We start from the raw sequence: 23,643 nt of genomic DNA, 5'->3' as shown, positions 1-23,643 counted from the left end.
TCACCAGGGGAACCACAGGGCTAAATTGGAGCAATTCCCAGCCCACCTGTGCTGAGGGTCTCTCAGGTTTCCTGCTGTTGGGATCACCCAAGAGCCCCTTTTTCCCAGCCCGATGGTCGAAGAAAGAGTCGGAATTCTTCGGCTCTGGTTCACAAAATTGTTTATTATCTGTTATCTGAAATATTTTTTCTCCAGACTCGCAGAGGTCTGATCTGCAGGTCTGTCAAGGGCACTCTGCCCTGCCCTGAGGCAGTGCTATCTCTTTATACTAAAAACTACGTGTACTTTATTTACAGTTATTTTCCAATACCCATCACCTATGTTAGACAGTCTGTCTCTACTCTAAATCAATCCAAAAGTGCCACCATCACACAGAACATGGAGGTTAGGAAGGAGAAAGAAAAAGGACAGGGAAAGCCCAAATTCCTCCATCTTGGGACTCCAAACCCCTGTTCTTAAAATCCCAAAATTCTACTTTTCACCCTGTGACAACTACTATTACTCCACTTAAACTTTTGTGACTTGTGATTCTTCATACAAGGTTGGTAATGTGCTCCATGGGTTAAGATGGAAATCCCAAGTGTCTTTGGCTTCCTGCCAGCATCTCCAAGCCCCTGCCAGGATTTTGAGCCATCCAGGGCACCCTGATGGATGTCCTGGGTTCCAACAAGTGCTCTCCTATAGAAATGTGGTTTTTGTTGATGGAGTAACAAAATTATTTTTTAAAAAGGAAATAAGCTTAAAAGTTGTGGTTTTTTTTAATTTTTTAAAATTTTTTATTTAGGTGGAAAGGCATTTTATAAGATTTGAGAGACTTCACTTCAAACTTAAGGATAGCTAATCGAACAGAAGCCAAAAAATCCTGCCAAAGCAATTTACTGAAAAAAGAAAAAAGAAAAGAACAAAAAAACTAATCACTTTTGTGAGGTGTTTTACCAAGAGCAAAGACTCTTGCACCTAGCTCAGTTTTTCTCCTCTAACAATAATTTTGTTATTTGGCCTTTTATTAAAATCTTTGTGTTTCCAACACTACCACAGAAGCCATCCTACTAATTTTATGCCTTCTAAAGTAGCTAAGCTATCTTAAGTGTAAAATATATATCCAAAAGCTTATAAAAGCTAACTCAGAAAACCTCATATTTCACTCTCCCTCTGTATTTTCCTCACAGAGACACCCCTCAGGGTTTTCCCAAGCCAGAATAAAACCAGAGAGCCCTTGGATTACAAAACAGCACCACAGCCACTTCTTTTCCCTGTGCTATTTTCCTACTCCCTGCCCCCAGCAGTGTCAGACCAGCTGGAGCCACTGGCACTAAAAATCCCTCCAGGACCCAGCAGCCATCCATGGGCTCCCAGCCAGACAAGACACTTGAGCTGGGGGGCAGAAGCAGCAGCCAAATTTTTGGAGGTTCAGGCTGGGGTGACCAGGAGGTCTCTGGAGTGACCAGGGCGTCTGCAGAGGCTTTGAAGCACAGCAGGGAGTGCAAATCTCATCATCTCACTCCTACGGTGCCAGCAGAAGTTTGCGTCCTGGTGAGTCTTCCATCTTTCCTAGAGGTGAAAATCCCCTGGGGAAACACCAGCCAGAAGCATTTCCTGAGCTGCTTCAGGTAAAATCTGACCTTGCCATCATCAATGTGTCCTTCTGAAAACAGGAGGGGAGCTCCTGGGCACAGGAGTTATTTTCTAAGGGCCAAATTCCCTATCCAATTGATGGCCAAGCATCTTGCAGTGTTCCCTAAGGGAGGAAAGAGAAACCTACACCACCCTGGTAACCAGGGAGGAGGAAGAACCATCTCAGCTCAACATGATACCTGTGAAAAAGGGGAGGCAGGGATTCCCAGACAAAGGAAGGAAGGAATGATGAATCTGGCTCCATGCTTTCAGAAGGATTATATTATATTATATTATATTATATTATATTATATTATATTATATTATATTATATTATATTATATTATATTATATTATATTATATTATATTATATTATATTATATTATATTATATTATATTATATTATATTATATTATATTATATTATATTATATTATATTAATACTGAACTATACAAAACAGTACAGAAAGGATACTTACAGAAGGTTAAAAACAATAATAATGAAACTCGTGACTCTTCAGAGTCCTGACACAGCTTGGCCCTGATTGGCCAATGAGTCAAAATAATTCACAGCAGAAACCAATGAAACAATCTCTAACCACATTCTAAAGGAGCAAAACACAGGAGAAGCAAATCAGATAATTATTGTTTTCCTTTTTCTCTGAGGCTTCTCAGCTTCTCAGGAGAAAAATCCTGGGCAAAGGGATTTTTCAGAAAATGGGAATGCCACAGGAGGCAGGTGGGAGGAATCCTGTGACTGTAACAAAAGGCAAAGTCTGGGCCAGTTCAGCAGGACTCAGTGGGGTGGTGACTCTAATCTGGCTTTCACCCTGGGTTTGGAACTCCAGCCAGACAAGCAGGGGAGTCTGTGGAGTCTCCTGCAGCAGGAGGTCAAATCCAGAGCCTGTCTGCTGTGGAGGCCCTGCTGAAAAGTCAGGACATTTCTGCTGGACAAACTGCAGCTGTCAGCAGCAGTTCATGTCACAAAGTACTCATTATTACCTCATTTAATTTGTTTTTTTTTTTTTCAAATAAAGTGGTGATGTGCTGGTATGGAGGACATTTCCCCCATCCCACCAGGAGTTGCCTTGAAGAGCTCTGAGTGCATCATCCTCAGAACATCCTGATCCAGAGGTCAATTCCATGTGGTGCCAGGAACATTGAATAAAACTCAAATTTCCTCAAAAGGAACCTCCTTCCCCCTGCACCACATCCCTTGGTTATGGAAACCAGAGGCACCACGTGCTCCTGTGGGATTCAGGCCAGGTGTGCACATCTTGGGGGTGACTCCACGTGGAGAAGGATGAAGGGATAAAGTGTGGATCCACACCAGAGCAGCAGCCTGTTGCTGGTGTCGTGCTGGGTCTTGATCTACCTTCTCTGATCAGAGAAAGGCAGGAGTTATCCTGGCCAGGGGTCGCCTGTGCCCTGAGCTCACACACTGCTGTTTTCCTTACCAGGTCTCTCCCTTCAGGGTTTTGAAAGCCACACAAGGTCCCTGAGATATTTGTTTCATACAGTCCCAGAACGGTTTGGGTTGGAAGGCAATTAAAAGACAATCCAATCCAACCCCCTGCCATGGGCAGAGACACTTTCCACTAGGCCAGGTTGCTCCAAACTCCATCCAACCCTGGCCTTGGGCACTTCCAGGAATGGGGAGTCCACCTTGCAGCTCAAAAGAGGGCTGGGGTCAGGGGATGGTGTCTTGGTTTGAAAAGCCAGGTGTTTGCTGAGGAAGGCAGGAGCCTCCCTTGAAATGGAAAATGTAAACCCCCTCCCTCTGAATTATTGTAATTTTGAAACTAAGGGGCTCTCAGGCAAAGGTATGGGAATAAGAATAACAGTTCTTTACTAGGAAAATTTTAAATGCAAACGCAATAGTACAAAAAAAGAAAACAAACCACTGCCAGAGTCAGAGCAGGAGCTGCCCCTGTGGGTCAGGGTGGTGGCACAGTCCCATCCCATGGGGGCTCAGCCCTCCTGCAGTGCCAGCTGTGCTTCTGCTGGAGCAGGGATCCTGCACAAGGCTGCAGTTTTCCTCTGCAGCTCCAGGGCTGCTGGAGATGGGCCTGCTCTTCCTCTGGCAATGCAGGGCAGGAGAAAGCTGCTCCTCTGGGAATGCAGGGCAGCAGAAAGCTGCTCCTCTGGGAATGCAGGGCAGGAGAAAGCTGCTCCTCTGGGAATGCAGTGGGCAAAGGCTGCTGTGCTGTTCCAGGCTCAGATTGTATCCAGGTAGGAATGCTTGGCTCCTCCCCTGGGCAGAGCATCTCCCAGTGGGATGATGGAATTGGACCAGCCATGCAGGGACACTCCCTGGCCATGAACAGAAGATAATTAATAATTAATGGCCCATGAACAGCAGAGATCTCCTGGAGGGAGGATTGGTTGTGGGGGAGATAAAGAAAACTGCCCAATGAACAGAAGATAACCCCACCTCTGACAGATGATAACAGAATACACACCCCCAGCCTAAGGCAGATTGGGAGCTGGGACTTAGCTCTGCCCCTTCCCAGTGCTGATGTCCCTGGAATGTGAAGTCACAACTCATCTCAATGCCGTGAGCACTCCTGGGACAGCTCACACTGTCTCAACATTGGCTTTGTGAACCAGAAAGAGGGTTTTTCTCACTCCATTGCTCTCTCACACGAGCCAAGGTGCTCTGAAGGGCTGAGCAGCGTCACTGCCCGTGATCCTTCCTGCGGGCACGGAAGCTTCACATGGATGCTTGCATGGGAACTGACCTTTCCTAAAGCTCAATTTAGAATCCCTTTTTAGTGTAAATGCATAAAAAGAAGGCAGCCTTCCTTCCTTCCTTGGGTGGGACTCCTTCCCCTCCAGCCACATGCCTTTGTGTGTCCGTGGGTATTAATGTTGACAAGAGATAAAATCCCCAAAGCCATCGGCTGGCGTCAGAGCTGCACGATTTCCCTGCTGGCCTGCAGTAAAAACAGGCACTTTGGAAGGTGAAATGCCAGCATTTCCAAGCTCCTTAACCTCCAGTCACTGATGAGATGATTTCCAGGGAGGTGACACAGCTCTGTGGGCTGCTCTTCTGGGATGAGGTGGCACCACCTGCTTGAGGGTCCTGAACCCATCACTGTGCAAGCCCAGAGCTGGAGGGGGGTGATGCTGAAGGGAACCAGCCCTAAAATATCTGAGAGGTGAAGGAGAGTGTTTGTGATACCTGAAAACAGTGTATTTGAGCATTTCTGAGGGCTCCTGATGGGCTTTTTGGAGCTTGTGCCACATTTATGTCCCAGTCACCTTTGCTGAGGTGTTCTGCTCATGTGGCTGGATGGAAAGATGTAATCCCAGCTGTAATCCACCAGGAAGGAGCTTCATAACCTGCCCACCTGTAGGTTTCTCTGCCTTCAGAGACACCCTCAGTGTCAGAGCCCTGAGGGCATGAATGAGCCTTAATGGGCAGGACCAGCTTCTCCTGCAGCCTCCACAGCACCCAAGGGCCCTGGAATTCTATTTAAGCTCAGCCTGGGGCAGTCAGGGTTGCTTGTGAAGAGTTTGGTTTGTTCATTAGCTGGGAGTTTTTTTTTTTCTTTTAATTTTTTTAACTTTTCTTCCTTTTTAAATTTTTTCCCTGTCTTGGAACTTTATTTTCAGGTCTCTTGGATGTCTTCCAGCCTTGACTGAAGTACAAGAGCCTGCACAACCCCCTGGTTTTTGTTTGCTGGCCACAACCAGCTCTGTGCCAGCATCTCCAAGCATCTTGTGCAGGAGCCAGGTGTGGGGTTTGGCCTGTGGACAGGGGTTCCAGCACACTGGCTTTGGCTCCTGGTGGGTCTTCCATCTTTCCTAGAGGTGAAAATCCCCTGGGAAAACACCAGCTAGAAGGACTCTTGAGCTGTTTCAGGTAAAATCTGAGGTAGGTGAGGATACAGTGGGAGATGGATCCATTGCCTTCATGGTCTGGGACTAAATGATCTTTAAGGTCCTTTCCAACCCATTCCATGGTCCTGTGTTGTTCCTGGGGCTGAGCCTCAGGCTCCCAACCCCTCTGCCCTGGCTGTGCCAAAAATTTTGTTCTGAGATCCTGATAAGGTGATTTCTTCTCCCAAGTGTTGTAACATCCAGCTCTGCCCTGTGAGTGGCAGCTGTGTGGGCACACGTCCCAAAGAGAGCGAGGAGCCAAGGGAGGCTGGCCAAAAACCCGTCAGTGTGCTCCTCAGGGTGGGATCACAAGCACTGTAACTTGGCCAGGTGCCACCCAGAGCTGAAGCAGGGCCATGCTCCTGTCACCAGCTGGCCCTGGCACAGCTGGCGGGTGCCCCTGGGCTTTCCCAGGCTGGTGGTGTTGGTTCAGGGTTTGTAATGTCAGCCAGCACAGCTCAGTTTTGCCTGCTCTGGGCTCGAGTTCCTGAGGGGGTCACGTAGATCAGCCTGGAGCTGCTGGCTATGAGCACTGAGGAGTCAGAGCTTTGAGGGCAGCCAGCAAATCCCTGGGATTGAGTGGGATTGGTGTCTCTCGGGATGGCTGACAGCCTTGTCCAAATGCTCCTTGAGCTTTGTCAGGTTAGGAGCTGTGGCCACTTCCCTGTGGAGCCTGTTCCAGTGCCCCAGCCACCCTCCGGGTGAAGAACCTTTTCCTGGTATCCAACTGAATTTCCCTGACACTTTCACTGTTCCCTCAGGTCCTGTCCCTGGCCACAGAGAGCAGAGGCTCCTCCTTGTGAGGAAGCTGAAAACCACAATGAGATTTCACCTCAGTCTCCTTTTCTCCAGCCTGGATAAGCCCAGTGCCCTCAGCCACTCCTCTTATGGCCCTTCCAGACCCTTCAGGGTCTCCTTTGGGTGCTCTCTAATACCTGGATAACTTTATAGATTTCTATATTCATGTCCTGCCTTTCAAGCCTGTAAAAGCCTTTCCAGACGCCCCCTTTTCTCCCTTCTGACACCACTGAGGGTGCTGTCCTTCACACACACCTCCCCTCCTATTTCAGGTGCCTTAGTGTCACAGGAGGAGAGGTGGCTGCAGAACTTGCATCCAACATGCCAGTGGCCTAAAGAGGGAAAGCAGCTGTCCTTAGCTCTAATGTCCCATCCCTCACAGGTGACACTGTCCTTCAAACCCCTTGGAAACCTACAGACCCTGATTTCCTATGACACAGCTCAGATTTAGTCCTGGAGCTGATTTGTCCCAGCAAAGTCTTGCAGGGACAAGTGTGTGAGTACTTTTCTGCCTGAGCACCCAGGGTGAGGAGGGGAATTTCACCAAATCAAGTCATCTCACATAATTTTAAAGTCAGCATCTTTATTTAACCTCGATGTAGATTTTTTGCTTTCCTCTGTGTGAGTACTCTGACAAAGCTGGAACAAACCTACAGGAGGGAATGTATTTCACAGAATTCCAGAATATTTTGGGTTGGAAGAGGTTTTTAAAGACCAATTTGTTCCACCCCCCTGCCATGGCAGGGACATGTTCCACTAAACCATGTTGTTCCATGCTCTGTCCAACCTGGCCTTGATTTATTGTGGAAATCAATTATAAATAATGAAATTTAATATTTAAAAATCTTCAGAAATACCTTCACAGTGACTTCCACAGATTAACAGCAGGTTGTAAGTAAAAACATTTATTTATTTCCTAAACTGAAGTTTTTTTTCCCAGTTACCTACCAAGACAAATTTGGAGGCACATCTGATGTGTCTGTCTTCCTCTTCTCACTGGTCTGGAGAATCTGGCTGCTCCCTGGCCAGCAGGAGCAGGGAAGGGATTCTTCCCCTGTTCTTGGCACTGGTGAGGGCACACCTCGAGTGCTGTGTCCAGTTCTGGGCCCTCAGTTTGGGAAGGACTTTGAGATCCTGGAGTGTGTCCAGGGAAAGGCAACAAAACTGGAGAGGGGCTGGGAACACAAACCCTGTGAGGAACAACTGAGGGAGCTGGGGGTGCTCAGCCTGGAGAAAAGGAGACTCAGAGGTGACTTTATCACTCTACAACTCCCTGAAAGGTGCCTGTGCTCAGCTGGGGCTGGGCTCTTTCTCCAGCAGCACTGACAGAACCAGAGCACACAGCCCCAAGCTGCACCAAGGGAGATACAGGTTGGATATCAGGAAAAAGTTTTTCACAGAAAGGGTGATAAAGTTCTGGAATGGCTGCCCAGGGAGGTGGTGCAGTCACCATCCCTGGGTGTGTTTAACAAAGCCTGGATGTGGCACTGGGTGCCAGGGTTGAGTTGAGGTGTTGGGGCTGGGCTGGACTGGATGGTCTTGAAGGTCTCTTCCAACCTGGTCATTCTGTGTGTGAAACCACATTTTGGAACCTCTTGATTTCCTGGGAGCCAATTTTTCCTCGGTATCCATCCTGACCCTCCCCTGGCCCAGCCTGAGGCCTTTCCCTCTCCTCCTGTCCCTGTTCCCTGGGAGCACAGCCTGACACTCCCGGCTGTCCCCTCCTGTCAGGAGTTGTGCAGAGCCCCCTGAGCCTCCTTTTCTCCAGGCTGAGCCCCTTCCCATCTCCCTCAGCCCCTTCCCCAGCTCTGTTCCCTTCCCTCAATGTGATTTTCATGTTCTCAGCTGGTGATCATCTCCCTGTGCCCTGGAGCATGAGGGCTGTGAGATGCTGCAGCTGCCTCAGAGCTGGAGTGACAGCAGATGCTGCTTGTGGAGACATCAAAATATTTAATCCTTTGTTGGAAAATTATCATCTGTGGTGTCATTGTGAAGGTGGAGATCAAAGGAACACAACAAATGTGTCAAAACAAAAGCAGAGATGAAGGGAAGCGGCTTGCAGAGGGTAATTAGCAAACAAAGCATAGAGATCTTCTAATCTCTGGAAATTCCCTGCACTGTAAAACGTCACCAGGTGGAAGCCAGGGGCTATTGAATTGCTCACAGCATTTCTGCTCCCTTCCCTTGGGAGACAAACAGGCTCACTGCTCCTGCAGGCCAGGAAAAACTATCGGGATTTGGAGCGTGCCTTCTGGGGTTTTTACTTTAGGAGTCCTAAAATACTATTGATTTTTTTTTTCTTCTTATTGATTCCTTATTTTTCCTCATTGATTCCCTTTGTGTGAACTCTGCATTTCCTTGCCAGGCTGCAGGAGGCACAGGGCCCTTCTTGCTGGCAGAGTCTCATCCCACACTTGATCAATCACATCCTGCTGCTTCACACGTGCCTGTTTCATCCCCACGTTATTTCCTCTGCATGAGGGGTGCTGGCAGCACTTTTACACGTGTTTGTGTGGAGCAAGACAGTCCCCAACAGTGCCCACACCTGCATGTGGGGCTTTAATTCCACAATATTCCTCTGCCCTGAGCAGAAAACCACTTTTCTCTGGGATTCAGGTTGGGATTTAACTGCTGCCCTCCTGGATGGGCACTTTTCCTGGGCTGGAAGCGGGTAGAAAGACAGAATATTAAACCAGGATGTTTTCTTTCCTTTTGGAGCTAAGTTCAGGCATTTGGCAGTTTTAGGGGATATTTTTCCTGCCTGGGGAATTCTTCTTAGCCATGATGGAGAGGGACTCTAAAATGATTACAGGCCACAGTAGATTTTGGGTCTTGATGTGTCCCTTTGTGTCCTGAGCAAGGGATCCCAGGAAGAAAATCCCAGTGTCCTCAATCTGTGCATGTTCCATCTCTGCTTTTGCTATTTCAATGTTTTGTTCCCTTTTTCACGGGATGTGGCTGTTTTTTCAGGCCCCTCTGGTAGCAGGGGACTGAACTGGGCTGTTTGTTTCAGGTAGCACAAAGCAGTTCAACAAAAACCACCCAGTGGGATAAACAGCCCCTATCTGCCTCCACAGGTTGTTTGGGATGGGAGCTGCTCTTTGCAGAGGAAATCTGGATCACGCCACACCAAATCCAAAGGGAGCATGGATGGAAATGGTTTCCATACTGGGATCTCTGCAACTGTTTGAGCTCTGGCACGATCCAAGAGGTCTGCATGTGGCACCTGAGATCTGTCCTGCACTGGGGGTTCATTCCTAGCCCAACCAGCCTGAAAACTTCATTTAAACGTGGGATTTTGGTCAGCTGGGGGATTTTCAAAGCCAGCTCCTCCTGCCTCTATCCTATGGTTGTGTTCAAGGGTGCCAGGACGAGGAAAGAGATGAGAACCTTGAATCCATGTTTCAGAAGGCTTATCTTATAGTATATATTTTGTTATATAATATTTTATTATATATTGTATATTTTATTATAGTCTATATTTTATTTTATTTTATTTTATTTTATTTTATTTTATTTTATTTTATTTTATTATATTATGTTATATTTTATTATGTTATATTTTATGATATTTTTATTTATTTTATATATATTTATATTTATTTATTAATGTAATAACATTATATTATAAATTTTGCTATACTAAAAGAATAGAGAGAAAAACATCCTTCAGAAGAAAGGACAGCAGAGGAATGAATTACAAAATCTCATGACTCTCAGAGTCTGATGCAGCTGCATCTTTGATTGGTTCCTGTGAGCTGTTTCTACTTAATAACCAATCAAAGATGCACCTGTTGGTAAACAATGTACACACCACATTCCACAGCCATCAGAGAGTTAATTCTTTACATTTCTTTTCTGAGGCTTCTCAGCTAGAATAGGAGAAAAATCCTAGAAAAATCCTATTTTCATAAAATATCATGGTGACACTCCCGTTCTCTACAGGTCAGAGTGGTGAGGATTCACAAGGGATGATCCAAACCTGGCTGTCTTCAGAGGCTCACAGCTCCCTGATCCCACTCTGGGAGCATGGCAAGCTGTGGGGATGGGCTCTGGGGCCCTTGCACCTGGGTGTTTGATCTCCTGCTCTCCAGGGAAGGGCTGCCAGGTGCTTTCCTGTGGAGCTGGGGCTTTGTTGCTGCCTGTCCCAAGGCTGAGCCCTGCAGGATGGTTCTTCACAGCTCTGTTCCCCTGTGGATCACCCTGCACTGCTGGGAGTCCCCTCACCCAGCCTGTAGGTCTCATTTAAGCACAGTGAAGCCACCACAGACTCAGGAGGGTCCATAAATTGGGTTAGAAGTTAGAATTATTTTTTTTTTCCCCTAGAAGAACAGGAGGTAGGGATGAACAGCTGAGGTTCTTCCCTCTGCAGCTCTGCTGGCTCAGCTGCGGGTGGATCTTGGCCATGGAGGTTTTTTTGCTCAAGCAATTTTTGTGTAATTGTGAGGAGGCAGGAGGGTTTGGTGGCCCAGTCTCTGTTACAGCAGGTCTCTCTTACTCCATTAGGTCATGATTTAGGGGCAGGGATGCTCATAGATGTCCTGAAAGCAAATGTGGGTTGCTCCAGGGAATGTGAGGGCTGGTTGGAGGCAAGGCCCACTTCTCGACAGTGACTGGAAGTGATAGTGCTCACCACAACATCCTCATCATGACAATAAAGATCTGACTTTGAGCAACGAAACCAGGAATATTTGTAGCTGAAGACTGTCCTTAAATTCCCTCTCAAGGGCCTCTCTGGCTGCAGGTGTCAGGGAAGCACAGGATGTTTTGTGTAAGCTTGGCACACCCGGTTTGACCCAAAGGAAAGGCTGTGAGAGGCCTGGAGCAGAATCAAGACCTGATTCTCTGAGTCACCTCTCGTGCAGGAATCCTTCCCTGTGAGGGTGGTGAGCCCTGGCACAGGGTGCCCAGAGAAGCTGTGGCTGCCCCTGGATCCCTGGAAGTGCCCAAGGCCAGGCTGGATGGGGCTTGGAGCAACCTGGTGGTGACTTATTAAAAAATATGGATATTGATCTAGTACTGATATCCAACTGTGACAGACAAAAGCTCTCTAACAGTTTAAAGTTAGAAAGTGTATGTTTATTGTGATGTGGGACAGCTCCCAAATACACACCACAATTTACAGGTGATTACAGAGTCCTTTTATCCATACAAGTATTGAATACCCAAAATACAAATACATATTCATAACACTGGTACATCCCATTCCCTACTTTGTATGGTAATTAGTTCAAAGCTATTAAACATGCGTAGTTTGTTCCTTGAAATGTGTTGGGGTCCCTTTCATGGGGAAGGGTCCCAAAATGAGGAAGCAAATGAAGTCTTCCTCGTTCTGACCTTTCTACCTTTTCAATGCAAATATGACAAATGAACCCTTGGTGGAACTCCCATTCCCTGTCTTCAGTTGTTTTCAGAACAGAGGAGGCCCACAATTGTCTTATGTTCCTAAAAGCTATTTATCAGTTTCTATATTCTTCATTATAAACCCAGCTAGCCAAACATTGTGTTGACAAGCAATCCATTATTAGTTAACTACTAACTCTTCATCAAGGCCTACACATTTATTTTAATTAACTCCAATAAAGCTTATCTTTAACTAAAATCTTCGCTCATCTAAAATCTCTAAATTCCTTAAAGTTTGTGTCTCAGTAGAAGGTGTCTCATTGTGGGGGTGGGAGTGGGATGAGTTTTAAGGTCCCTCCCAACCTAAACCATTCTGATTTTATGATCCTTACCTGAGCTCTTCCACCAACCCTGTCCCTGTGTAAGACCTTGTTGCTGCCTGTCCACTCTTCTTCTCCTGATTATGGGTATGAGGAGCCCAGCTTTGAAAAGCAAAGCTTCCTGCTAGAAGCACAGCCTGGTGACCAAGGGCAGCCAACACAAACACCTGGCAAGCTTCCCTGGCCAAGTTTCACACCTAAAATAAATCAAAATATCTTCCTGCTCAGGCAGCTCCTGAGGAGCTGTTTGCTCCTGCCACACAGACTCAGCTCTTTCCAGGAGAAAACTCGCTTCCTCAGGAAAGTTTGCACCATGAAACCTTTTATTTTAGACGGAGGTTCTGCCAGAGTTGGGAACAGGGAGGGCTGGTCCCTCACCTGTGCTGATTAGCTTGGGAGGTCTGTGCATCTATCATTAGGGCTCCCCAGTGGAAAAAATATGGGAAAACCTCACAGATAGGTCAGGGTGAGGAGAAACATCCTCCCACCCCCGTCACTGATGGAGTTTCTTTGGGTTTATGGAGCCTGGTGTTTGGTCATTGACCAAAAATTTGGAGGTGGGTGGGAATGACCAGGTCCCCTCAGCCTGACTCCCTTCTGGGGTCCTCTGTCCAAGCTTGCTGACTGAAGAGGGGGAGAGCTGCCCTGATATGCCAAGGTAGATGGTCCTTGATTTGTTTGAAGGGGTTTTTTTCCCTTTAAAGAACACTTTTTGCCTTTAAAGAACAGTATTTGGAGGAGAGGGTAAGAAGCATGGCCAGGAATTTAGATTTTGTAACAAATCCATCAGGAAATGATCCTCTGTGCTCCAATGGAGGAAAATCACACCATCTGGAGGACAAACAGGTGCCTCACCAATGCCTCCAGCATCCCTCTGGCTTCTCTCCATGATCCCCAGGTCATTCCAGCTGCTGAAGTGTGAGTGCCAGGGGCTGTTTGATGTGACCTGGGATGTCCTGGCTGTTCCTCAGGTTGAAAGGTGTAGCTGGGGTGTGGGCAGTTATCTTCTGTTCATTGGGCAGTTTTCTTTATCTCTCCCACAACCAATTCTCCCTCCAGGAGATCTCTGCTGTCCATGGGCCATTAATTATTAATTATCTTCTGTTCATGGCCAGGGAGTGTCCCTGCATGGCTGATCAAATTCCATCATCCCACTGGGAGATGCTCTGCCCAGGGCAGGAGCCAAGCATTCCTACCTGGATACAATCTGAGCCTGGAACAGCACAGCAGCCTTTGCCCCCTGCATTCCCAGAGGAGCAGCTTTCTGCTGCCCTGCATTCCCAGAGGAAGAGCAGGCCCATCTCCAGCAGCCCTGGAGCTGCAGAGGAAAACTGCAGCCTTGTGCAGGATCCCTGCTGCAGCAGAAGCACAGCTGGCACTGCAGGAGGGCTGAGCCCCCATGGGATGGGACTGTGCCACCACCCTGACCCACAGGGGCAGCTCCTGCTCTGACTCTGGCTGTGGTTTTTTTTTTTGTTTTTGTTTTTTTTTTTTTTTTCTTCTTTTTTGTACTATTGCATTTGAATTTTTTTAAAGTTTCCCTAGTAAAGAACTGTTATTCCTATTCCCATACCTTTGCCTGAGAGCTTCTTAATTTCAAAATTATAATAATTCAGAGGAGGGGCTTTACATTTTCCATTTCAAGGGAGGCTTCTGCCTTCCTTAGCAGACACCTGGCTGTTCAAACCAACATAGCTGGTTTCAGACCTGGTTGCTGGCTCAGGAGGACACTGTAGGTGCTCAGTCAGGTATCTCAGATACCCATGAAGATGGAAAAGGTCTGCCAGAACTTCTTAGCTGGGAAAGAAAAGGTTCACAACAACACAGAAGGTTCATCAATCCAGAGTGACACAGAAGTGAGGGAAGGATCAACTTGTTCATCCAAGAGTGATTTCTCAAAGGAATTTCTGGCTGAAGTTTGGGGAGGATTCTTCCTACACCAGCACCATGTCTGTGTGTTTTGCATTGCTGGGGAGGATTCTCTGTGCTGGTGGAACAGCACAGGAATCCCCTGGCTCAGCTTTCCATCATGAAAAATGGTGATTTCCCAAAAGTGCCCTCATAAACATTTCCAGGCAGCAACCTCTTTGTCAGCCCAGTCAGACTTCAAAGAAGGAGGAAGACACAGCTGATGCAGTGACATTTTTTTGACCAACTCTGCACTTGGACAAGAAGCATCCTATTGTGTTGCTTTGGAAAAGGGGTGACTGTGCTGCTCCAGGAGCACAGGGGCAGCATCCTGCTGCATTTACAGCATGTTCACATCCTCGGGTGAAAGTTGACACCAGGCTGCTCTGTGATGTGATAGTGGAGGATTTTTGTCCTGCTTCTTTTTTGCCTTTTTACCGTCTTCTTTTAGTCTTTCTCCTGAATGACTTCGTGACTTAAGATCTTAAATTTGGAATTACCTTAAGAGCTGCTTTCATCTTCCCTCTGTTCTATGGGGAGTGAGACAGCAATTCCATAGGAAATCTCTTTTAAGATCACTTTCCTGTCAACAGTAATGGCAGAAAGCACTGAGGAGGAATATTCTGTTTTGTTTTTTAATCTGGCAATTTTTCCTCCATTTTAGAGCAATGTATTCTTTGCCTTAGCTATTAGCCCAAGTGATTAACTTATTGTCAGTGATTTATGACTCCTCTTTAGATATTCTCAGGGTTATTGGACTGACATAATCAAATTGCTCCCACTTAAGAGCAGGCAGAGCCAGCACAGAAGCAATCCTGAGGAGCTGCTACTGTTCCAGGCAGGGTTTGCTGTGAAATGCAGGGGCTGAATTTTCTCACCCATGGTCCAAGCTCTGGTGGTGGAGGGTGAACTTGTACTGCAGCAATTTTAGATGCCTGCAGGAGCTTCCAGCCCTCAGGCTATGAGAGAAAAGTGAAGCATCCTAAAATTGGCTCCTGCTCACACTCCTGATAAAGGGCTCTGTAGGTGCTGTGAAAAGCAGAACTCGCTTTTCATTCATCATTCCAAATCCCTCTGTTCCTCTGGGTCTTCTGCCCTGTCCAGGATCATGAATCTCTCCTGTAGGCTCATTTCCACCCTGCAGCTGTGGACACATCCCTCTCTCCCATCCCTGCAGCTCCTCCCCTGAGCAGCTCCTGTGCTTCCAGATCAACCATTCCTCCTTTTCTGGGGGCAAGTCCTGCTTCCTCCCTGTTCCTCAGGAGAAGATGCTGGAAAAAGGTTTTGAGGGCTCTGCAGAGTCTTGGGAAGATGGATTCAAGGTGGTGTTGAGTACAACTCTGCTCTACAAACCCAGAGCTTTGCTGTTCTGCTCCCACCAGGAGCTGCTCAGCTCTGGTGGCACAGCCCAGCCCCAAAACAGGATGCCAGCTGTTTTCTTTTTAGGGTGGACACCTTTGTCAAAACAAACCTTCTGAGATAAACCCTGCTGCCATTCACCCCTGGGTCACTGCTTCACACAGCCCGAGGTTACCTGGCCATGGGTGGGGATGACCCCAACACGGGCACATCCTGCAGCTGTTGGGTGATGGTTCCTCCCTGTGCCTGCTGGCTGGACACCTCCCCTGCACCTCCACTCCATCCCCAGGGCTGCCAGGAAGCTGCTGGCATTGCTGCCACTGCCTGAGGGAGAATAAAGGGGTGGCTGGGTGACGGCCTGCATGAACCAGCTGTGCCTCTGTGCAGCTCCACCCTCATGGCAGAGCCTGGGGGACACGTTTTTAATTTACCACTGATCCATTCCAGCCACCTTGTGCCTCGGTTTCCCCATGTGTGATTCAGAGGTGGAGGTTGTCACCCCTCTGATCCTCAAGCTCCTGCTGTGTCACACACCCTGACAAGCACAGGGGGTTTGGGTTTCCCTGGGGACAAGTGGCTGGAGGATTGTCACCACTAGGACAATGGTAGCTCCTCCTGGGATGCACAATAAGCCAGCAGCTCATTTTTCTCACCTTTCTGCTGCCAGTCCCTGTGTTTGCCAGCTCATGAGGTGTCTGGCATCCCCCGGTCTCCAAGGGCCAGGAATGCAAATGCCAGGTTGATAAAATGCTTGGTTCAGGAGATGCCATGGAGATTTACACTCCAGCTGAGTTTGAAGGCAAAGTGTGCACTGGTTAATGCAACACCTCCAAAATAAGCCAGGAAAAGGCTCTTTTGACACCCCCTGCACAGGATTTCTGCTCATCTGATCTGGGAATGGTTCCAGTGAGGGATGTGAACACAGAGACAGAGAGGGAGATGCCAGAGGATCTTCCTGCACTCACTGATGCAGTGAGGGTTTGTGTTTGGTCTTGGGTAAGCCGGACTTTTTTTCCCCCTAAAAATACTCGCAAAGGATGGAAAATAAACAAAAAAAAAAAAGTCTTGGAGTTGGTCTGTAGCCTGTTCACACGGGGAGTGGAAGTGTCCTGGTGATCTGCTGGTACTCCAGGGCCTGGGACACCTGCAGATGTTTCAGGTGTCACCGACCATTTTGTGTGTCCCTGGGGAGCCAGCTGCTCACTCCATACCAGAGACTGTGCTGTCCAAAATCCATCCCACTGCCTCCCCATCTCTGAAAAGGCAGTTTGGGTCAGGCTGGAAGCAGCAGCAGCAGCAGCAGCAGCAGCAGCAGAGGGAGCTGCTCGGCCAGTGGATGCTGGAAAAGTGATGCTCAGATATTGCTCTTGTTTCACTGAGAGCTCTTCAGGGGCTGGGCAGGAGCTGGCCTGCAAATGGTCAATTTCTCAATCTCTGGGCCCTCCCAGGGGGCTCCCCTGTGAGTGGAGACTCTCCTGGAGCAGTTTTGTGTCAGGAAAGAGACACCCACTGGATTTTTTCAGTCTTCAGGTTCTTGTTTATTATTATCTTATCTAAAGTTTTGCATGCTGTCCACACCAGGCTCAGCACACTGGAAAAGCACCACAAAAATGGCCAAGAATCTCTTGTTATAAGGTCTTTTAAGACTAAAGTATCCAATTAAGAACTGACATCTAGATTATTTCCCCTTTTAACCCAATAACCGATCCCTAAAAGTCAGCAATGCAGATTTTTCTGCCCAATTACAAAATGTCACCAAACCCATGAAATGACCTTCTGTCCTGTCCTAGGTTACAATATTAAGATGTATCCTATTCCCATCCTCAAGAGCTGTTGAAACCAGGAGGGGCATTGTTTTTTCCTTATCTCCTGTCAATGTGCCCATCAATGCCTTTCCACATGAGTCAGAGATAGATCCCTCTGGGAGCCATTTCTGTTTAATGGACTCACCATAGAATGATATCAGCCCATTGGGAGATGCTCCACCCAGGGGGGAGGAGCTAAGCATTCCCACCTGGATATAATCTGGGATTTGGGACAGAACAGGTAGCCTTTCCACTGGATTCCCAGAGGAACATACATCTTTTCTACTGGGTCTTCAGTGGGAAGACTACACCCTTTCTACAGGATCCCTGCTCCAGCAGAACCACACCTGACAGTCCAGGAGGGCTGAGCCACCATTCCAACTGGGCTGCTACCAGCACCCTGACCCACAGGGTGTCAGGTTGTATTCTGACTCTGTCAGTGGTTTTTCTTTTGTATTATTGCATGTATTTTGGTATTTGTTTCCCTTTTCCTAATAAATTGTATGTCTGACTTGGCATCTCTCACTGGTTTTGCTTTCAAACCAGAACATGTCCTTGCAGACAGGCCTGGGAGGCAGAGCTGGAGCTGCTGGAAGGCAGCAGATGCTGGGCTGAGCTCCACAAGATCAAGAAGTGCATCAGCAGAGCCTGAGCTGGGTAAATAACCCTGTTCCCCATGGGTCCTCCTGAAGGGCAGTCTTGGAGCAGCACTGCCTGTGTTAGGGATCAATCCAGACTGGCTGTGATTTCAAGAAAGTGGGATTTTGTCCCTGCTGCAAGAGAGGGCTGCCTAAACTCCTCTACAGTGAGCTTTTTTTCTAGTTCATTTGCAAAAGCATTTAAGTTAGAGGTCTCCCTTTCAAATAAAATCTTTTCAGATTATCCCCTCAGGAAGCAGATTTTGGCAGAAATTTTCATGTCACTGAACTTGCTTTGATTTTATTTCTATTCTGGTTTTGGATTTTCTTTTTAAATTTTTTTAAAAATACTCATTTTAAGTTATGGAGTGGAAGGCTGGCTCCACAATTTAGAAAAATGTTTGTTCATTCAAGGAAAAAAAAAAAAATCAGTCCCCTTGTTCTGCTGTGATCTTGGTAACTTTATAACACATCAATCATTGATAGTCCATTAAAGTCCTTAAATGAATTATCACTTGGCCAAGGGATTTTGGGTACTTCATGCTTGGGTTGAAATGTGTCCTTGCCCTGCCTTTGGCAAAGAGGTTCCATTCCCAGGGTGGGATTTTCTTGGCTGTGGAGGCTGATGGAAATCTCTGATGAGCTCCTGCCTGCTCTGTATTTCCCGCACACCTTTCACAATTTCTGCGCTTTCGGGGAGCATGTCTTGCCTGCTCAAACTTGACTCCCTTTTTGGGCTTTAAATATTGAGAGCAGATCAATATCTCATGAACCTCCTCGGTGGAGATGAGTGTGATTTGCTGGGAGCTGTATCAGCCTCTTCCCTTTCTCTCCTAATTCCCACTACAAACTCATTAAGTCGTGCCACAGGCAGAGATCCATCAAAGGCTGTAAGTGCTGTGGATGTTTCCTGAAGTGTCTCATTCAGAGCATGATGAGCTTTGAGTGCTTCTCCTAATGCAGGCACAATCCAGAGTTACTGGTGTGCTCTTAACTAATAAACCTTCAGCTGCAGCCCAGAATAGCAAACTCTGTAATCACAGAAAATTGCTTTCTGATGGGTGAAAATGCACGAGCTGGGGTGGAGATCTGCTTCCCTCCCCCTTCTCTTTTCTTAAGGCACTGAGTAGGAAGGTGGAGAGGGGAAAGGGAGGCAGGAGCAGCCATCCTCCTCCTCACTGTCACGATGGCTCTTTTGGTGTTTGGTTATCCCTGCAAATTGACATTTTAGGATGAATGGGACCTCTCCAGGTCACTGTGAAAGTTTCCCCAGTCTGGGATTCATCCAGGAGGTTGCTGAGCCTTCCATGGTGGTGCCAAGTCCATTTTTCCCTGGAAAAAGGTGAATGCTCAGAATCCTAAGGAGAGGAAACCTGCACTGCCGGGGAAGGGATGGTCTGGGGTTCATCCATGGTGTCTGAAGCATCTGTGCTTCACCACGGAGCTGCAGAGAGACCTGGGAGAGCTTGAGCTCATCCCAGCCAAAGACATCCCTCAGGACAGCACCAGATCTTGGCTGGAGATGGGGGGAAGAGCTTTTCTGGTGGGTGGGAAATATACCATTGTCTCCAGCTGGAAGTGTGGTCTGCAAGATGCAGTGAGGGAAGGAGCTGCTTGTGCTGCAGAGAAATGCCTTGGGGGCACACCTGGGCTTGCAGGTGTCAAATGTGGCTCAGCAGGAGATGAAATGCCAAGGGCCCAAGGGCAGGAAAGGTCCCTTCTCACTGCCAGGGCAGGAACATCCCCCTCCATGTCCTTCCTGGGGGTTTATGGCTCAGGGGGATGCGTGATTGAGGCAGTGCAGGGAGCTCAGGTCAGCAGGCACTGCAGGACACTGAGCCCTCTCTGGGGAGAACTCCAGAGCCAGGAGCACAGCGGGGTCATTCCCTCATGTGCAGAGCAGGATGCACTCCCTGGAAAGGGACGGGGTTATCCTGATGTCAGCCGGGGTGACTGTGGAGCAAGGGCCAGGATGTTCCTTTGCTGGAGCCTGGCCTGGCTGAGGCTGGGTTTCCAGGAAGGAGAATGTCCCTGGAGACATCTGATGCACTGTGGTGCAGGGACAGCCTTAGAGGGATGATAAACGCAGCACATGCAACACAGGCACGTGGCATTGAGGGAGGATGCCCAGCAGCCACAACTCACGTCTTTGCAGCTCCAAAGTTGAACTCAAACTTCAAATTCAGTGGGGAAAAAAAAAACCCCAAACCTTAGATCCACATTTCCCTCTGTGAGGTTTGGCCTTAATTAGGGTTTCTGTGTTCCTTCTGAATTATTAATGAATAATTATTTTCCTTCATACAGACTGGTTTTGGTTAGTCTGCTTCACCTCAGGCTGGCTCATCTAATTAATTGACACCTATGAGAATATGAGGCACAAAAATCCCTCCAAGCACCTTCAAGAACTTCGTATCTAAATTCAAAGACTATTCAAGGACTGAGGCTCTGGCTACTAAATATTAATACTCATAAAGTAATATTTATCCTTATCTTCTTCCATTCTACCTCTTTCCTTCCTTTATGCTTCAGTAAATCAAGATAAGACCATCAAACAGTATCACCAAAAATCTGTTGTATCTTAGCTGGAACAAGTAATTATCTGTGTTTCTAAGCACCTGATGAGCTTTAATGCAGAAATTAAGGTGCTCTCTCAGCTGGTTTCTGGCTGAAAGGAGGAAAGGATGGTCTGGAGCACATGTGTCAAAAACAGGAGCAGAGGGGCTCAGCCAAAATCACACACTGTCCACTGGGACCATGACTGGAATCATGGGATCGTGGAATTTCCTGAGCTGGAAGGGACCCACAAGGATCATTGAGTCCAACTCCTGGCCCTGCACAGGTGAATCCCAGCAATCCCACCCTGTTCCTGAGAGGGTTGCCCAAGATCTTTTTAACTCTCACGTTTGAGGCTGTGTCCATTCCCTGCAGAGCTTATTCAGTGCACAACCACCCTCTGGGTGGGGAGCCTTTTCCTAATATCCCCCTAACCCTTCCCTGACACCTCTCTAGCTGTTCCTTGGATCTTCTCACTGGTCACCAGAGAGCTCCAGGAGGTCACCACTGAATCTCAAGGCTGTAGGAGGCTGTGCAGGGCTGAGGGTTGTCCCCATTTTGTGCGTGCCTTCTGCCATTGAGTGGTGGCCATGGAAGCACTCAGGAGGCACCAGGGGATGTCTGGCAGAGTCAGCACCAGGCCACTGCACCCATGGCTTCCCCTGATGCTGGTGCAGCAAGGAGATGAGTTTTGGTGGCATGGCAGTGCTTCCAGGCCATGTGTTGTGTGTTCCTTCCAAGGCAGAGCTGTCAGGCCTGGGGAGCTGTGATCTGTGGGAAACAGCAGTAGGTCCAAGGATGAGTTGATGAGGTGTCAGATGAAGGTCAGGGCTAGCTGGGAGGGAGTGTTTCTTTCCCTCCATGGCTGCTGAGATGCTTGGGGGAATTGAAGAGGACACAGAAGCTGTGGGATGACCCTATACTCTGAGGGCAGAGGTCCTGGACAAGGGGGAAACCTCCAGTGGCTGCAACTCCACCCACACTCAGTCTCTGCCTCTCTTCCTCTTGCTGTGTTTGGGCTGGAAAAAACCCTTGAGTGCAAGAGGACCCTCTCAGCACCCTGCCAAGACCAGGGCCAGAACAGCAGCTGCATCATGGGGCCATTCCCACAGCGATGATGTCCTGCATGGGAAGCTGTTTGGGTCCTGGAGGGGGTTCCTTGGGCTCCAAGCTGAATGGCAGGCCTGGCCAGGACCAACAGGACCCTCTCTGCAAGAGCTCTAGCTGCTTCAGCCCTCTGAGCAGCTAAAGAGTAAACAGTGAAATGAAATAGGCACAAACAAGCACAGAGACCAGCATTCAAGGCTCTTCTGGCCTCGGATTTGCAACAAAACCTTTTCTCAGCTGGCTTTGAAAAGGGAACCCACACAAGCTCCTTTTGCTATTCAGCCCAAACACAGGGCTGTTACTCATTCGAGCCCTCTGAATGTTCCCTCAGCTCCCTTGGGCTGTGCCAAGAGCACAAACAGAGGCCACTGGCTGGAGGTGGGCAGGAAACGTCAGCAACGCGTTTTCCAGAGCGGGGTAAGCAGGGCACATCCCAACACTCTCCTCCTGTTTCTTGCTGTGGAAAGTGGGGAGAAGTGGCAGGGAGGACATCCTGGAGGCTGCCTGGTTTCCTCCTGTCATTGCTGTCAGGGTTTTGTCTCAGTTTGCCAGGTGAAGCCAAGCTGTTCATCCCTGTTCTGCTCCAGCAGGAGCGGGGCCAGCGCTGAAACCTTTCACCTGAACCATCAAACGTGGGCTGGGGGCTTGGCCAGGGCAGCTCAGAGCCCAGCTCTTTGGAAACTGCTCTTTGGAAATTGCTCACTGCTGTAGGTGTATGGTTGATCTGACGGGGGCTCCTGGGACGAGTGAAGAGATTTGAATTTTGACTCCATGTTTCAGAAGGCTGATTTATTATTTTATGATATATATTATATTAAAATGATATACTAAAGCTATACTAAAAGAATAGAGAGCAAAGGATTCATCAGAAGCCTAGAAAGAGCAAGAATGGAATGCAATAACAAAAACTCATGACTCTCAGAGAGTCTGAGTCAGCTGACTGTGATTGGCCATTAATTAGAAACAACCAACATGCACCAATCACAGGTGCACCTGCTGCATTCCACAGCAGCAGATAGTTAATTGTTTAAATTTCTTTCCTGAGGCTTTTCAGCTCTTCAGGAGAAAAATCCTAGCAAAGGATTTTTCATAAAATATCATGGCTACATATGTGCTGGCTTCATCTGCTCCTCAAGGAAGGCATGGCAATGGGATCCTCTCCTTGGGATGCACAGCTTGGCTGTGCCTCAGTTTCCTTTCAGCCTCAATTGCTGCCTCATGGGGCTGCTGCACATTTCATGGACTGATCTAGAGGAGGAAATGCTGAAATGAGGCTCAGCCTAATGCTGAGTGCTAGTGCTGATGTGTTCCAAAACCAGGTGAGGTTTTCAGGTGCCTGGGTTCCCCCTAGGGATGAAGTTATGGGAGTGGTATCCCCTGGATCATCTGGGACCATGGCAGGAAAAGAAATGGGATTTTATTGCATTGGCTGTGTTTTCTGTTCTGCTCAGAAGGAGAAGATTTTTGGCCCATTTCCAGTTTTGTGGCCACCTTCAGGAATTCCTGGATGCAGCTCCAGAAACCCTTCCTGGATGCTTTGATTTTTAGCCCAATGAAGACACGGCTCACGGCTGGGTCAAGGAGAAAGTGTCAGGTTGTCCTCCTGTGCTCCTCCTCCTGCTTGTCCCTGGAGTCTCTGTGCTTTCCCTTTTGTTATGAAACAGGGTTACAACACCCCTTTTTCCTTCCTGAAAACCTGTGATCTTCTCAGAGGTGTGTTGACATGTAGGGATGGAATAATCCACAGTGGTATTTCTCCCAGCACTGAGGATTTTGCTCTGTTTTCTACTACAAAACAAGCTCCAGGTATCTTCACTTCTCCACCGTCCTGGCTCATCCCAAGGAAATTCCCTCAGAAAGGCCCTCCTGCCCTGTAAATGCAAATACAAAAGAAAATGTAAATTTTCTTTTGATCCCTTCTTCTGCCAGGCATCACCACCTTACAGCTCTGGTGCCAGTGCTGCTTACATGTGGTTTTAAATCCCATCCTAGCTAACAACACAGGGGTTTGAATTTCCAGCTTGTGAGCATGGATCATGCTAGGAGGGCTGCTCATGCCAGGAAATTTTTTGCATTTTCTTGGGCAGTTTTCTCTCCTCTGTGCCTCCTTGCTGGAACGGGCTCTGGCACAGCTTTTGCTTGCTGCAGCTGCTGGAGAACAGAGCAATCATGGTTCCTCTCCTTCGTGGGCGAAGCTCATTGTTGTGGAAGGAGAGCTGGCATTTTTAGAAACCTGCTGAATCAGCATCCTG

The 23,643-nt window shown here is 47.9% G+C and overlaps 1 long non-coding RNA gene across 2 annotated transcripts; it reads left to right on the top strand.

The window, feature by feature from the left end:
- Nucleotides 1–17,351: 17,351 nt before the first annotated feature.
- On the top strand, nucleotides 17,352–21,862 carry LOC135300149 (uncharacterized). 2 transcript variants are annotated; one of them, XR_010362039.1, is made up of 3 exons: nucleotides 17,352–17,512; nucleotides 17,640–19,073; nucleotides 20,036–21,862. It is a non-coding gene; the product is annotated as an uncharacterized LOC135300149 (long non-coding RNA). The 2 variants fall into 2 exon arrangements; XR_010362040.1 differs by having other exon boundaries at nucleotides 17,352–17,528.
- The last annotated feature ends 1,781 nt before the right edge of the window (nucleotides 21,863–23,643 follow it).

The sequence above is a fragment of the Passer domesticus genome, chromosome 4 (assembly GCF_036417665.1).
Source record: "Passer domesticus isolate bPasDom1 chromosome 4, bPasDom1.hap1, whole genome shotgun sequence".
NCBI classification, from domain to species: Eukaryota; Metazoa; Chordata; class Aves; order Passeriformes; family Passeridae; genus Passer; species Passer domesticus.
Note: the sequence above shows the minus strand (reverse complement) of the source record. Positions and strands in the feature narration are given on the sequence as shown.